Genomic DNA, 17418 nt, shown 5'->3' with positions numbered 1-17418 from the left:
TTTCTCGTCAGACTCTGCATTATGCACTCTGTGCGAATTGCGTGAAAACGAAAGGTCTGCAGACTATCAGATTTATCTACAATTCTTCCCGTGGATGGGAATATACTAATGAAAACAATTATAATTATAATAATAGTCAGTTATTGTATAGCGCATAACACTATAAATAACGTCTCTATGCGCTTCCATAGACTTTGATCATTATTATTATTATTACTCCGGCTGTAGCTCAAGCAGCCTCTTCCAGCGCTTGGCATTTCAAGGGATAAATTCCTGCCAGGTACCCATTCACCTCATTGATAATTTTACGTTACGACTAAGTAACTAATTTAACGTGACCAACATGCCCTTATTAAAGAAATAGGGGTATTCTACAAAAAAAAATGGGAAGCCCCCTCTCCTACAACGTCGACAAAATGTGCCATATCTTGTTCACACATGAAGATATGAATGTGACTCCAGAAATCGAGATTGGGAAACGAATATGCCAAAATGATGCCAGTTAGACCTCCATCTGGATCTGGGAAGTTGTACATATATATATATATATATATATATATATATATATATATATATATATATAATAATTGCAATCATTGTACAGATAAGCCTGAATATTGGTTACGATGCATATCCAATGACCAACATGCTCATTTCGTCTTGACATTATAGGAATGATTTTAGTATGCATTCATGTCGTGAAGTACTCTAGCTTTTACCATTCTAAGTCGCTTAGTTACCATGGGCGGAAATCCCAGGGGGGACGTGTCCCCCCTACTCAAAATAGTAGGGGGGACACAATATCAAGTGTCCCCCTACTATTTTGGGTCTTTGGTGATGCTAAGAAATATATTACTCAAAATGGGAATAAAACGTGCGTTTTGGGACGAGATGACTTTTTTTTTTTTGCTTGTCAAATATATTTTCGTCGTAATGACCTCAAATTTTAGGTAATAGCCTTTTTTTTTTTTTGTCAAATTTTCCAGACGCTTGTCCCCCTACCTTTTGGGAGAGATTTCCGCCCCTGTTAGTTACTAAAGCTCCCTCGCAAAATAACATCTAAAAGTAAAATACATTAATGCCCTCTTAAAGTGCAAGTATCGCAAGTGTATGGTCCCCTTCAGGACAATAGAGCCACTGCAAAAAAAAAACTACCTCCCAATTTCACCCAACACAAATACTAATAACGTAAAATTTAAGTTTTAACTGTATATATGTCTATTTTTGTCAAAAGGGCTTTGATTTTTTTCTAAAGGATAAATATTTTTCAAAGACTTGTTTGTGAAGTTGCAAAGCAATCTGTTGTCTTGGAAGGGCCGTTGACTTGCTATACTCACACTTTAAGAGGGCATTATATGAACATGGTTCGGTTGCTATATTCTGCCAATGTTATTAGGAAATTGTACATTAGAGTCAGGATTCCTGTTTCGGATAAGGAGGGGAGAGTGGACAAAATATCACAAATTTTCAGCACTGTCTTCTCGCCAAATTTTGATACATAAATTTGGCACACGAAAAGAGTAAAAATAAATTCTTTATGTTAAATAAGATTTTAATGTCAAGTATAATGGTTTTACAAAGCATTTCGATGCTCTTTCAATTTAAGTATTGCATTGAATACTATAAAAAAAATTATTGGGGAGCAAATCGATGTCTGTCCCCAATATTATCATGGGGACGATCGCGCCTCCCTCCCCATGAGAAAACAGGGCAACGATCCTATATTCATGTTTTTTTTTGCAGCCTACTGTATCTTCATGATGAGTATCTCATTCAGGAATTTTAAGATGTTGTAGATTTACATTTGATTGGAAGGTTCATAATAAACTGCTCCAAATGCAACGTTTCACTTCTAAAATTTATCCCCGGTCACCACATTTATGGGGGTTGGTACCATTTGCATTAAAAACCTAATTCCCTATCATGTTCTGTCTTAACATTATATACTACAGTACTACCTTCAAAGGTCTCTAAATCATGAAAATATCGCTCTTGAAAGTAAGAACTTTTCGCTCGTTCACATGGTTCACTCCCATTTACATGTAAATAGATGAAACGCCTGGAAAGAGTAAAAACGTAAACTGCCCTTCTTGTCCCCCTTATTGTGAATTCAAATGCATTCATTTACATGTATAACACAGTTATAGAATAATGGGTGTATACATGTAGATAAAACTGTTATGAAAATCATTTTCAAGCATTTTTAATATATGTGATATTTTTCTTTTAGGTTGCTACGCTCCATCGCATAATATTTTTTTTTTGGGGGGGGGGTCAGGGGTGGGGGACTAGGTGCTTGGTCAGAATAGTATAACCACCGACATACACATATGCTGCCCATATAATAGGCCATTTTCATTGTATTAAATAAACTAACGTCGAAAATTTCTCAATGCCCCCCCCAAAAAAAAAATAGTGTAAAACCGCGACTGCTACCATGCCAAGGCTTATGTGATATACCAGGAAACGATTTCTCTGGTCTTTTTAGGGGTTTTGACTAATGTCCAGTTTCAGAACAGGGACGGCGGAATAAATGATATATTTTTCAAAATAAAATAGCTTTTTAGGGGTGTAAAAAGGATATTAGCATAGAAAATCACAACATTTTTGGCTCGCGCTTGCATCAATTATTGTTAGTAAGGTACTTATCATGTTCATGGTTACAAAAATGCATAGAATGCCTATTTTCAGATTGGAATATCACAAATATTTGGCTCGCGTTTCGCACTCGCATCAATTATTGTTTAGTAAGGTACTCTGTTCCTGGTAACAAAAAATGCTTATAATGTCCATTTTGGAGGTTAAGATATAACAAAATTTCATCTCGCGCTTCGCGCTCGCATTATTTGACTGTTGAGATATATCCTAAATAAATTCCTTAACAGTTTTCTTATTTGTTCAGTATATTAAACATTTCAGCTCGCTCTTCGCGCACGCGTTATTTCTTTGGTTAGGTACACATCTTTTTCGTGATTTAGAAAAAAAATGCTCTGAATGTTTCCTTGTCCTATTATATGTCCAAAATAGAGCTCGCGGATCGCGCTCGAAACATTTCGCAAGGATGACCTTTTAAAAGTAATTGACCAAAAGCGAATTATTAAACTTCAGATTTGAATTTTTTCCAAACGGCTCACTGGCTACACTCTTTCGCGGAAAATAATGCCTAAATATTTATCTTATATATCAGAAATCACTTTAAAATATTTTGCCCGACTTAATTACTACAAAATATACAACTACTTCGTGCAGATAATCCGATTGTGAACATATGCATCAAAATGTTAAACCGATGAATGTCCGTCTGTACAGGAGGTCCTGGGCAGGAGGTTTACATGATGTTTCAGTTAGCCAGTACATTTCAGAGCCCACATGGTTGGGTAACTCTCATTCACTCTCTATTTTTTTTAATGAATAGGGCCTAATGCAAACATCACTGCCAGAGCAGGCAACCCTGAATTGTTTAATAGCTATCGTGTATGTGTCGTGCCAAGACTTCCCTGCATAAGGCAATGAAGCCCACGAAGATTAGAAAGACTACAGCAAGCAAGTAATTCAAGCAAGGACAGAGACGGAAGCATTTTACATCATCTCTTTAGCTAATAAAGCTACCACTTTGATGCCACATAATGAATAAATGAAGTGGCATGTAAGACAGCATTGGTTGGTACCCTGGTAAGTTCATGTTTCATTTTATATAAAAATTCTAGGGGATATTTCATAAGAATCATTGCCTTATCGTACGGTGTGTCAAGTAACACTTACTTGATGAACATGATTTAATGATTGAAGAATATGCTAGTTTTAGGTATAAGTTTAAGATATCGTCATTCAGTTATTTTGTAATAAACTAATTCATCTGCAATTTCATATCGTCAAGCATGCAATGTAACGGCAATTTAACCCTCACGATATGTTAGTTTTCAGTTAAAAGAAATTGAGAACAGAAATGATGTTTTTATCTTCTATGACTGTGTGACGTCATGCGAGTATCCCTGTATCATGTAATATAAATTGCATATGATGAATTCTAATATTTTTCTTATAAAAAGGGAGTGATACAAAAGAGTAGTTTCACTTGGAAGAATTTCATGACACAAACCACTTCATTAAAAAATGAATTGGGGGAATATAACCAGCAACGGCTGAGCTGGTTGACTGTGACTCACAAAATCAAAATAAAAAAAAATCACATTATTTGTTTGACGGAGTTTCATCGAGTAACGGGGTGAACTTTGCCTGAAAATGGTTGTCTTTAGTTAGGCAATATTCCAACGTGGATTCTTACAGGGGAAGTCTACCCTCAACAAGTCGATTTGGATAGTAGAAAAATAAAACTAGCACAACGCTATAAATTTCATTTAAATTAGATTGTCAGGTAACACAGTTATGACATAATATTCGCCTGAATGATAATTACAAAATACAATCAGTATAGAAAATGATGACGTCACCCATTCAGTATTTCTTGCTTATTGTATGAAATAAGGAATACTTTTATGAGGATTGTTTCCTCCCTTCTGCAATTGTCATTCTCGTAGCTTATCAATGGAGAGACGTAATGGGAATGATCGTGAAGAATATATATAGAGAAAGAGAGAGAGAGAGATTTTATGAACCTCCGTCAACCTTGTGAACTTGTGTTTATTATATCTATCTATCTATCTATATATATATATACAGTGCGTATCAAAAAAGTTTACACTTTGAAAAAGCCCTGCACTGTAAAAAATATTGGGCAAAATTTTAACCAGCACGAGGGTAATTATGTATCCAACCAATTTGGGGCAGTATTTTACCCAATGCGGGAAGCATATTGTCCAGTAAGGTTAAAAAATAAGCAGAAATTACTTTAGAATGAGCAAATTTTCATCACACTGGATAAATAATAATGCCCAAAAGAAATGCCCAATGTTGGTTGGATACATAATTACCATCATGGAGCATTTTTACCCAATATTTTTAAGAGTGTGGTAATTTAAAAATATAAAACATGTAATTTTTTCACAAATAATCTTGGGTTTGAGTCTCATCTATCCAATGAAAGTAAAAGTTTTGACAGAATGTTACACTTGAGTGAGCACTGTCCATTTTTGTAAAGCTCGCAGAAATCTGTTTGCGCAGGAATGCTCATTTTCACGCTGTGTCACTGAGGGAAAAGGACAAATTCAAAATTACCTTGTGGAACATTTCTCATACATTTCCCTTGCACTTTTAGTCAATTGAAATAAAACGGATACATTCAAGCACTTTGTAACAATTTTGCCACCCAAAGTAGGCACAACCTTTACCATTTTTGTGCCAGCTGGGTCTGAAGACATAACTGAATCTGAAAAAAAGTTTATATCAGACATCTCCAGCATTTTTTCACTAAGTTCTTATCATTTAAAGTGGGTTTACATTTCATTTTTCACTTAACACTTGTTTCTCAACACTTTTCCAGAGCTTGACAAGGAATAACAAAATGAAAATCAAACCTAAGCCATTTCATGTAAATCGCGGCTCAGTGTAAAACATAATCGTCACGATAGCCACGGTGTGTGGGGAAGTGGGGTGGGGCGCAATGCACTCTTCGAAGTGTTTTGGGCAAGGAAACAAGTTAAAATAGGTACATGTATAAGATATCTTCAAATCAATTTTACTAGCTAAATTCTACATATTCTTCATGATTAAGGCCTACTTTTATTCGCATAACTATTTCAAAGGTCTGAGCAAATCATTTTTCACTAACTTTTCAAAAGTATGTGGTGCTCACTCGCGAGGAAATATTTTTCGACATTTATATCGTCATATGCTTAAATGGATCTGTACCAATGACAAAATGCGGAAAAATCTTCAGGATATTACAAATTTATAATTTTACAGGATTTTTCCTGACTGTAAACTTTTTTTGATACGCACTGTATATATATTTCAAATAAACAAAAAAATATTGATTAAATGTTATCATCAACTTCCTCATTTGCATATCAATGTATTGAACTTGTAACCGTTTTGGGTAAAATTTGCAAAATATTAAAACGTCAAAATCTATTTTATATCCGAGTTGAGAGAAATGTTTTGCCTTATACATATTCCCTTTTTATTAATAAGGTTAATCAAATCATTTTTTTGTTCAGGTGGACGTGATGCTATTCCTCAGGTAAGACAAAGTTCCAGAAACAATTGAAATCATTTTTGTTGCAAGTTTTAGGGGTCAAAATCATTGACACAACTTGTGCGCATGCGTGCACACTACACAGTTTCCTGATAGCATTAAAAAATGGCGTTTATTCGAATTTGGGCCTGGGCCTACGGTGCAATTGAATTAAATTCAAATTATTCATTCAAATCAAACTAAAATCGCGGCACGAAACAGAATTATTTGTATTTTTTTTACATTAAAATACATTTAATTCAATACGAGATAACGTACTGCACAATAGTACAACGTAACATGAAACAACAAAATGATAATTATTCATTATCTAACATGACATCAAAACTCGGTAAGACGTAAAAATACAAAGTTTTAAATCGAACTGATCTGAAATGAATAAAAGGTATTAAAAGCTGCAAACTATGTAAAATAAAAAAAAAAACATCCAAATCAAAATGTTAGCACGCCAAACGAGATTTTTCTTAGTGTAGCGTATGCCATTTTGAAACTGGTATGTAATAAAGGGCAGGTATATATATAAAAAAGTATATAGGTATTAATGCAAATTAAACATGATAGTGATAATAATTTTATCAACAGTGATTTATCGACAAAACATTCATCCAGCGATGCATTAGTTGTACACATGATTTGAGCCTACATGAGTCCATGTGCACATTGTAAAGGTATTAACATCTTAATTGAAAAACGCATATCAGAACTACAAAGTGTTTCAAAATGGTGAACGGTTTAAAGTGGCGCCACAAATGACGCCTTAATAATCGTTGCGGAATGCATCAGTTGTACACACCGGTACACACGGTTTGCAATAATGGGTCGCAGCTATATACTAGTCCTATATACATGTTTCAAAATGGCGTACATTCAGTGAAATGTACACATGATTAAATGAAAGTTCCTGGATATCGATGGAATAGACTATACGCATTTGCTATGCACTTCGTAAATGTATTAATATCTTAATTGATGCACGCATATATAGAACTACAACGTCTTTCAAAATGGCGTCATGACCGGTTCAAAGCGGCACCACAAAATATGACGCCCTATATAATTGTTGCATCATTGAGTTGCGGAATGCACACGGTTGCAATAATGGGCCGCAACGAATCATACATGTTTCAAAATGGCGTACATTCAGTTAAATGTACACATAATTAAATCTTAATTGATGCACGCATATATAGAACTACAAAGTCTTTCAAATGGCGTCATGACCGCTTCAAAGCGGCACAACAAAATATGACGCCCTATATAATTGTTGCATCATTGAGTTGCGGAAGGCACACGGTTGCAATAATGGGCCGCAACTAATCATATGTATACTAGTCATATATATACATGTTTCAAAATGGCGTACATTCAGTTAAATGTATACATAATTAAATGAAAGGTCCTGGATATCGACGAAATAGACTATACACATACCAATACACATTTGTTATGCATCTTTCAAATGGCGTCATGACCGCTTCAAAGCGGCACAACAAAATATGACGCCCTATATAATTGTTGCATTATTGAGTTGCGGAAGGCACACGGTTGCAATAATGGGCCGCAACTAATCATATGTATACTAGTCAAATATATACACGTTTCAAAATGGCGTACATTCAGTTAAATGTATACATAATTAAATGAAAGGTCCTGGATATCGACGAAATAGACTATACACATACCAATACACATTTGTTATGCAGATTGTAAATGTATTAACATCTTAATTGATACACGTATATAGAACTACAAAGTATTTCAAAATGGCGCCACATATTGGCGCCTTGACCGGTTCAAAGCGGCGCCACGGACATGACGCCCTTATTATTGCGGAATTCAAATAAGTATAAGGTATGACATAATAAAATAGAGCGGTAAAAGTATATAGGTTATATCCTGATTTCAAGTAGGTTAGTACTATAAACTTAAAAATGTCCAAAATAAACATGAAAAGAAAGGTATATGATGTACGTAGGCCCTACAAAATAAAAATGGAGTTCACTCACCAATGCAGCGAGACGAATCTAAAGATAATTGAAACGCGGTTGGTATTTATACGAAATCATGAGCAGGCCCCCCCCCCCAACCCTTCTACCATTGACCATAACCTCTGAACTACAGAGATCCCATTGATTTAAGCGCAATCAGTTTAAGTAGCTTAAATTTCTTTATAACATTGCTTGTCCTTCTATAGAGTCCTGGAAGACTTCTTTGTAATGATAGGTGTAACCAATGTCCACTTTGAAACGATCTTAGTCTCATTACCAAAATGCGTTAAGGCAATGTAAATGCAGAATTATTATAATCATTGATATCATTTATTACCATTGTCATGTTTGTCATTATTAGTACTAGTATATCCAAAGTTTAGATGCTATAAAATTGATTTATTGGGAAAAAATGTGGGATTCAGATATTATCATGCCATTCCCGTTATGTGTCTCTATTTTCTATAAGAGATTGAACTTTCAGACTACGTTTTTTTTTTTGAAAAATAGGGCGGCGCCATTATCTTGAACGGGGGGAGGGGATGAAATCTCTCGAGTAAATAACAGAAATAAGTAGATGTAAATGACCCTGACATCTCAACCGGAGTCTTCTCCCTTCTCTTTTTCATGCCCGTTTTAATTCTTTTCCCATTTTTTCATGGGTTCAGGGCTACCGCCCCATATGTAGTGACGTCCCTCCCAGTAGTAACGCCCCTATCAATAGGATATGTAAATTCTTTGTAGAAGTGAATTGTCTTCTTTCTTAACAAAAGAATAACCAACGGACGATTTGCCTAGAAAAATAGAGATAAGAGAAAAAAGGGGAAAAGGTGAAAAGGAGAGAAGAAAAGATGAGAAAAGAGATCAAAATAAGGGGAGGGGAATAAAAATGGGAATTAAAATCTTTCAGGTTCTAATCGAGTTGCCTGTTCAATGAGACATTTCTTACATGACGCATAAATTCATACCGTTTTCAAGTCAACTGAGCAACGACAGCAATCGAGCTTATTGTTTTAGTGAGATACCAAATGCGGGCCTGTTTATGATTATAATAGTGTTTTCTACTGTGCCGGTATATTCGAATATAAAAAAAAAAATCAGCTTGCACAGCTCGCACTCGCATTTTTTATAAGTCCCATTCATTAATTCTTGCAAACAGCCCAAGAATAAAATTTTCAGTCGCCTTTGTTACATTTTGGCACGCGCTGCGCGCTAGCATTTATTGTGTCAAGTAAAACGTTTCCCGCATGCTCGTCAGTCTCTTTTTAGGTTTCAATCTTAAAAATAAATTGAATTCACCTAGAGCCACACGCTCTAACTATTTACGTGATGGGTTACCCACTTCAAAATTTTCCGACATTTTTAACGGTGCTCAATTAATTTTTTTCTTTTTTTTGGGGGGGGGTCGGTAGTACGTGTATTTTTTTTATACAAAAGTGTGACATAATTCAAATTAAATTAATCTTCCCGAATTCAAGCAGTAGGCCTATAAAATTTTCATTATCTTTGATAAATTTGGTAGATTAAAATATTAAATGACAACTTTTAAAATGCCGAGGGCCAGCAACCGATAGGCACTTTCAAGTATTCGATCAACAATATATTTTTACTGTTGTAGACAGTGGCGTAACTACGGGGGGGGATGGGGGGCACGTGCCCCCCCCCCATCGGCTGAAAAAAAAACGGGGAAAAGGAGAAAAAGAGGGAAAAGGAAAAGAAACGTAGTAGGGGAAAGAAGAAATTGTTGTTTATCATAGTGTTATATTATGTTATATAACATAAGAAGCATTTTCACAACTTTATGAAACATTATTTGCTTAATTGTGTCTTCATTGTTCCTGGTGCTCGCATAGACTTTTTAACGAGACATATAAAACTGCTGTACTAATAAAGCCTCCCGTTTTCAAATCAATATACAACAAAATAATACATTTCCTGGCAATTAGAGTTATTATTGTTTTAAGTAGTGGTATGTTCTCTTTTTCATGACTACTGAAAGTTATTCCCTATTTTAAATTATTAATATAAAACATTTCCTGTCCGTGCTAACGTTCGCATTAGTGGATTGGTGAGATTTCTGCTCTTCATGAACTCCTAAAATCAGTCCTTAAAATGTCAATTTTTCTGATCTGAATATCAAAAAATTTTAGCTCGCGCTTCGCGCTCGCATCATTTGGTTAGTGAAAATACGTGGGGTCTTAGTGAATTCCTACAAACAAGCCTTGGAATGCCCCTCTTCATGTCTGAATTCCCTAGATTTTCAGCTCGCGCTTCGCGCTCGCAGTATTTCATTAGTGAGATGCGTATGATAATCATGATTACAAAATTTACTATGACTTCAAAAAGTGCTCCATGTGTTTAGATGTAATTCTAACAAAATCAGCAAGCGCTTGGCACTCGCATTATATGACTATGGTAATATGTGTACTCTGACTAAATGGATTCGTAAGTATAGTCCTTTTGGGGTCAATATATACAAAAATTTCAGCTCGCGCTTCGCGCTCGCATCATTTGGTTAGTCAAATACGTAGGGTCTTAGAGAATTCCTACAAACAACCCTTAGAATGCCCCTCTTCAGGTCTATATTTCCTAAATGTTCAGCTCGCGCTTTTGCGCTTGTAGTATTTGATTAGTAAGATACGTATGATAATCATGATTACATGACTACAAAAGGTGCTTCATGACTGTGTTTAGATGTAATTCTAACAAAATCAGCAAAGGATGGCACTAGCATTAGATGACTATGGTGAGATATTTATACTCTTAATGGATTCTAAAATATAATCCTTAAAATTTCCTTGTTTAGAGTCAGTATATACAAAAATTTTAGCTCGCGCTCGCATTGTTTGTTTAACGAGACAGTTAAGTATCATGATTACAATTTGCTTATAATGTCAATTTTTAGCCCTCAATATAAAAAATTTTCAGCTCGCATTATTTAATCGGTGAGATACATATTTGTTTGATGGCACTGCATGTCCCTAAAAAATCTCTATTAGGTCAGTATACCTGACAACTGAGCGCGCTTCGCGCGCTCCCTAAGTGACCCGAAATTTTTGCTGGTGCCCGCCCCAATGACGTGACCCACGATACGCCACTGGTTGTAGAATCATGCATTGTCTAGCATCATGATCATTATTGGGTGATGTCGCATTGAGAGTTCGTGACTTATTCGATTGTGAAGCAATTAAAACAAATGAATAAAACAAAAGGAGAAAGAGAGTGCACGTGCTTTAGAGATTTGGTTTGTATCGTTTTGACCGTCCCCAGTTTGCACATGGCGACCCAAACGGGGTCCCTCTCGTTCTCCTTAAAAAAATCCTAGCCACTGCACCTCAGTGGCGTAGCTAGGATTTTTTCCCGGGGGCACTGGGGGTCCTTGCTTTTTCAGGGGGGGGGGGCACCGGCCATTTAGACCTAGAATCTGGGCATTCTGAATACATTTTGTTTAATGGGACATTATGGAATACACATATGAACTTGGCAAATCAAACAATGTGACCACGCAGCGTGAGCTTAAAATGCTGATATCTAGACCATGAAACGGACATTTACAGACCACTTAAATTTGTAATCTCGATATCCGAGCTAAAATATGTTTTGTATATTGACTTCAAAACTTGCTCCATATCACCCTATTTAAATATGAATCTCATCGAACAGGCAATTCTAGCGCGAAGCGCAAGCAAAAATTTTATATAGTAACCTGAAAGATTTGTTTTTTTAATTGCAAGTCTTCCCCTCACATTATTTCATTCACTCGTCTTCCTTATCTTATTTTCCTCTTCTTTTTTTCCTTCTGTCTTTCTTCTTCTTTTCTTTTTTTCTTTTCTTCTTTCTCCCTATTTCTTTCTTTTTTTTGCTCTGCCCATTTTTTCTGGGGGGGGGGGGGGGCACGTACCCCCAGCCCCCCCCCCCGTAGCTATGCCACTGCTGCACATTTAACTGCACTTAGCGTGTGTATATTGTTCGGCTCCGTTTTCTTTTAAAATTTATTTCATTCCTATGACATTCTGCTATTTATACCAATTGCAATTTTTGTAGCCTTTTTAAATAACAACAAAACAGATAAATTGAGAGAGAAGGGGAAGAAAAAGGGTAAGAGGTATGGAGCGTTGCAAGAAACTTGCGATCATCATGCAATTTTCTGTCCCCGAAATGAATCATAAGTTTTGGAAATTTGGCATGAATTGCCTGGAACTATTTCACCTAAATAATGCAAATCTTTGAAATTAGATAACTTCGTTATTTGTTTTCCGATTCATTGATCAAATTTTCAGCATTTTTCTCGGTGAATTTTACTCTATTTCGATATATCTTCAACCCGGAGTATCCCTGTAACACAATATGGAGTCATAAACAGATTTGGAGATTCTGAATTAAGATTTTTAATCTTTACTATTGTTACGTTGAAAATCATAAGTTCAGGGGTAGAAATGATAAGTTCAAAGCATTAATTTTCGACCATCAAACCAAAGTAGAGGGGGAAATAAGTGAAACTGAAGTAGAGACGCAAAATGAATTGAACAGAACCCGAAGATGTCTGGTAGCCTGACAATGTACTGATTTAATCTCTGGGCTACCTTGCCTCAGCTCAGTAAAACTCAGAATGATATATACAATTTACATAATTCATTCAAATTAGAAATAAAAGCCAATCAAACTAAAGATAATGGAAGGTCCAAACTAATTAAAAATGTAAGAACCCAATTCATATAAACCAATGAGGAATGAGGTGAAGATGATAAAATCATGGGTGATTACATGGGTGTCGATCACGGGGGGATGGGGGGATATATCCCCCCCAATATTTCAAGTGGGGGATGGCCTGTATTATCATCCCCCCAATAATTTAGGGTAGAAAAATTATAATAATGATGATGAAAAAATGAAAAGTTTGATCATGATGATTATAGTATGCCATCAATCAGTTTGTTTCCCTCGCAATTTGTGTATATTGTTATTAAATAAAAACATTCTTTTTTCAGGACTATTAAACAGATGGGTGGAGCTTCAAGATGAAAAAGAATGAAATGTTTATGTATCTGATATTTTTTAACACATGACATAAAAGGACCCCAACGAAAATCAACTTTTGTTGATAGGGTGTTCCATCCCACCAGTGGTGAATAAATTAATTTAAATAAATCATTAACTCAAAAGGGTGGAAAAATAAACGGGAGTAAAAGGGTGGCAAGATAAATAAAGGAATGACGGTAAGCCCGATGGCGCACGAGAAGCCACACAGGTTGTAATTTGTGCTAATCTTAATTGGTCCGAATCTGCATTTTATCATCATGCATTAAGAAGAATAAAGATATTGACAGTCAGGTTAGATTTAAGAGAGAAGTTCTATACACAGAGGCGTCGATCCTGGATGGGGGGGGGGCAGGGGGCGATCGCCCCACCAATGAAAATATTGGGGGGCAAACATATCGTTTTGCCCCCCCCCCCAATAATTCCGCATGTGCAACTAAAAAATAAAATAAGATTGTAATGCTACACTGAAATCAGCAAGCGAGATTGAGATACCAATTTGATTTTGATTTAAAATCGTGCTCAAAATGTCTGCTTTTCAGATTGGAATATAAAAATTTTCAGCTCGCGCTTCGCGCTCGCATCATGTACCAAAAACCCATACTTTTCATGATTATATCTATAGGTGAATATAATGTCCCGTTTTCAATTCTAAACCTCAAAAGAACTTTGATTTTGCAATAATCTTTTGTTGGATATATATCTTCCATTAAAGTGTCCTTTTTTCCAGATCAAAATATCAAAATTTTCAGCTCGCGCTCGCATCTATTGTTCTTCTAGATACCCATCTTAATCATTGGTACCAAAAATGCTTAGAATATCAAGCTTTCAGGTCAGAATATAAAGAAATTTCAGCTCGCTCTCTAGTGAGATACATGTATCGACCCTCCTCATGAGTTACTACAAACAAACCTAAACAGGTACATTTTTCCTGTTTTCATGACATACTAAAAAAAATTAGCTCGCGCTTCGCGCTCGCATTGTTGGTGAAGGTGAGATATGTGTCTCTTTCTCATGAGTTTTATATATATATATTTTGTGATCGAGCGCCTTTGGAACGTTGATTCATAATTTTGTCCCCCCCCATCTGAAAAATGGATCGACGCCCCTGTGTATACATCATGCTCAATAAACAGATCACTATGTACATGGTCCAGTCAATTTTTGTCATTTTTTTCTCGGTATGAGTTTAGAATAGGCTTACTTGTAACACAAATTGAATTTTCAAAAAAAAATTATACAAGTATAGTACACTACAACAATGAAGGAATTTCCAAGAACACCATGCATATTAACCACTCCCAAATGTCCTAACTTGTGATTTTAGTGGGGGTAATGTTGAAATATCCCCATTCACAAGAACATTTGTGTCAATCATCCCCCCAACCAAGAATACCGATCGACACCCATGGGGGATTATGTAATAATGGAATAGAAACTGAGGAGTCGGGTGAGGAATGGAATGAGTGGAACGTCTGAAGAGAGAATAGAGAAGGAATGAAGAGATGACAAAAGAGAATTGGAGGAAAGACATTCGTAGTAGAAAGAACGAATGACAACTCAAGAAATGCAGATGAACTCAAGTCTATAGACGGAACAGAAATGTAAAAAAAAGCTGAAGAAAATTGACCCTGGCCTAGGGTGAACAGGATTTAATAAATCATTTCCGGGGGCGGATCCAGCCTTCGCCAATGGGGGGGGGGTGGATTTTTTTAGGCCACATTTTCCCGATCGGTCGCTCGAAGTTGATTTTTGTTTGTTTCTTTGAAGGGGTAGTCCTAATAGTCATAAGCTTTATTCTTATAAATCAACATATTATATAATAATCTCATAAGCGCGAAGCGCGAGCTATTTATTTTTTTCTTCAAGTTTTTGGTACTAAGATTTAAATATTCTGGGCAATGTTTGTGTTCCTAAACCATGTGCATCCTAAATAATTACTGCGAACGCGAAGCGCGAGCAGAAATTATTAATATACGTTTTGATCTGACCCAAAAAGGGATCTGTTAACGACTCTGCAATTAGCCATATGGAGGCCTTACATATTTCAACAATCAAACAATGCGAGCCAGTGGCGTAGCTAGGATTTTTTCCGGGGGCACTGGGGGGTCCTTGCTTTTTCAGGGGGGGGGGGGCACCGGCCATTTTTCCGGTGTGTGTCCACAAGGGCGGATCAGACTTTCGCCAATAGGTTTTCAAAATATTAATTAGATATTCAGATATTATACCGTGTGCAAAATTAGGTAACACGCGAATTAAGGGCATATTACCATATTATTATTATTAGATGTATTATTGCTATTATCATCATTATTACTTCTACACTACAGCGATACTCGGCAGGATCCATAAGTCAGGATGTAGTGCTAAAAAAAATATCTTGGGTTCTCATGCATCTGCAGTGCATACTTGTTGGTGCTTTTGGCTTGGATAATTTGTGTTACCCTCTGACCTATGTATTTTACAGTTGTGTATGTATTACCAAGAGAATCATGGAATGAGAAATATAGCAGTGCATTCACCAATGATTCCATCTCGGATGCCCGGTCTGCTGGATTTGTCAGGTAATTTGTTTTACTTAATTTCCTTTCCTAGGCAACCCGGGGCCAGAAAGAGTTGCAATCAATCGCAACTCTAAAAATCATGCGCAACTTGATTTTCAACCAATCAACAGCATGCATTTGGGACTTGCTATTGATTTTTAGAGATGCTATTGATTGCAACTCTTCGGACCCCAGGGAGGTGTTTCATGAAAGTTGTCTGCAGGGCTGACTAAATTGTCAGAGCTGACAATTTCAGTGAAATCCTTGGTTTTGATTGGCTGAGGGGCACTAGCTACTGACTGTTACCATGGTAACTGTCGGAGAAAGACAAGTTGTCAGTGCTCACAACTTCATGAAATGGTCCCCAGGACTTATACTGTAGACATCCTTGTTTCTTCCCTCTTTGTACTCATACATTTACCTTGTAACTTGATATTTGTTGAAATGTCAAATAAAAATGATAATTACGATAAAATCATCTTTTTTTCTTTCAGCAGAAGGTGTATAAAAACAATTATATATGTAGGTAAATCAAATTCAATATGGAATTAAGTAATAAAGATTTGATGTTAATGACAAACCATGTGTAGTACATTTCACCCCCCCCCCCAAACACAAGAATAATGATTTGGGTTTGTTTCGCAGTCAAAGACAGAGACAACCTTTTCAATTTGTGAAAGATTATAATTAAGTGATTTACTGTCTATTGTTCTATAGCAAATACAATACAAGTAAACAATAAAAAATTTGACAGGTATACGCTACTGAAATCATTCAATTTGTTACAGAAGTTGTGCATACATGTAACATACATGGGATGCATGTTATATAATATAGTAAAAAAACCTTTATGAACTGGAACACTGGTGTTGTCGCAGGCAAATTTGTTTACATGTACATTTACTGACCTTTGTCAACAATTTTTTTCCGGGATAATTGTGTTTACTTCTCAGAAATGCCCTACATGTACAAGTATGTAGTGTGTAGATTAATCTGAATCTTATAGAATGAAGAGGTTGGGAGTTGAGAACTTTGGACCCAGCATGCCGGTTTTTTTTTTTTTGGGGGGGGGGGAGTGAATATATTTATGTTTGGAGTGAATACTGTACAATGAAAAAAAAACGTATGAAGAGAAATTATTTTATAATACTACGTAACCTACACCTTGTATGAAATTGCTTTCCTTTCCTTTTGCAATTCCATTGTACATGTTTGAAGTTATAATATCTTTGTCATTATACTTATTTAACAACTCCCATAGATATCAAGCACAGGTTACCATAAGGGGGGGGGGGGCAATGATTCCTTCCTTTTATCTCCCGGTGCTCTTGAACCAAAATCATAGTTGTTTTGAATTCTTTGTTAAACCATGGTTTATGCAGACTTCCTTGCATTAATTGAGGACTAGTTAAAGCTTGTTCAATGACATTTTGCGCTTACATGTATGTCCAAATAATTGTCGAAATAAACTGTTGTAAACTAGCCTTAAATGGAAAATAAAAAACGAACCGATGACATCTTGTTTTACTTGGTCAATTGTGTCTTCAGAAGAAGACTGTATGTACATGTATTCTGTACATTATTGAAAAAAATGACATCATTCTGATACAATATACAAACCTGGGTTGGTCCTCTTCCGGTGAGTAGAGATTATCAATATAATATTTTCCTTTTTTGTGTTTCAATCTTTCAATAT

Source organism: Lytechinus variegatus, chromosome 17 (genome assembly GCF_018143015.1).
Source record: "Lytechinus variegatus isolate NC3 chromosome 17, Lvar_3.0, whole genome shotgun sequence".
NCBI lineage: Eukaryota > Metazoa > Echinodermata > Echinoidea > Temnopleuroida > Toxopneustidae > Lytechinus > Lytechinus variegatus.
This window is presented reverse-complemented; position numbering follows the sequence as displayed.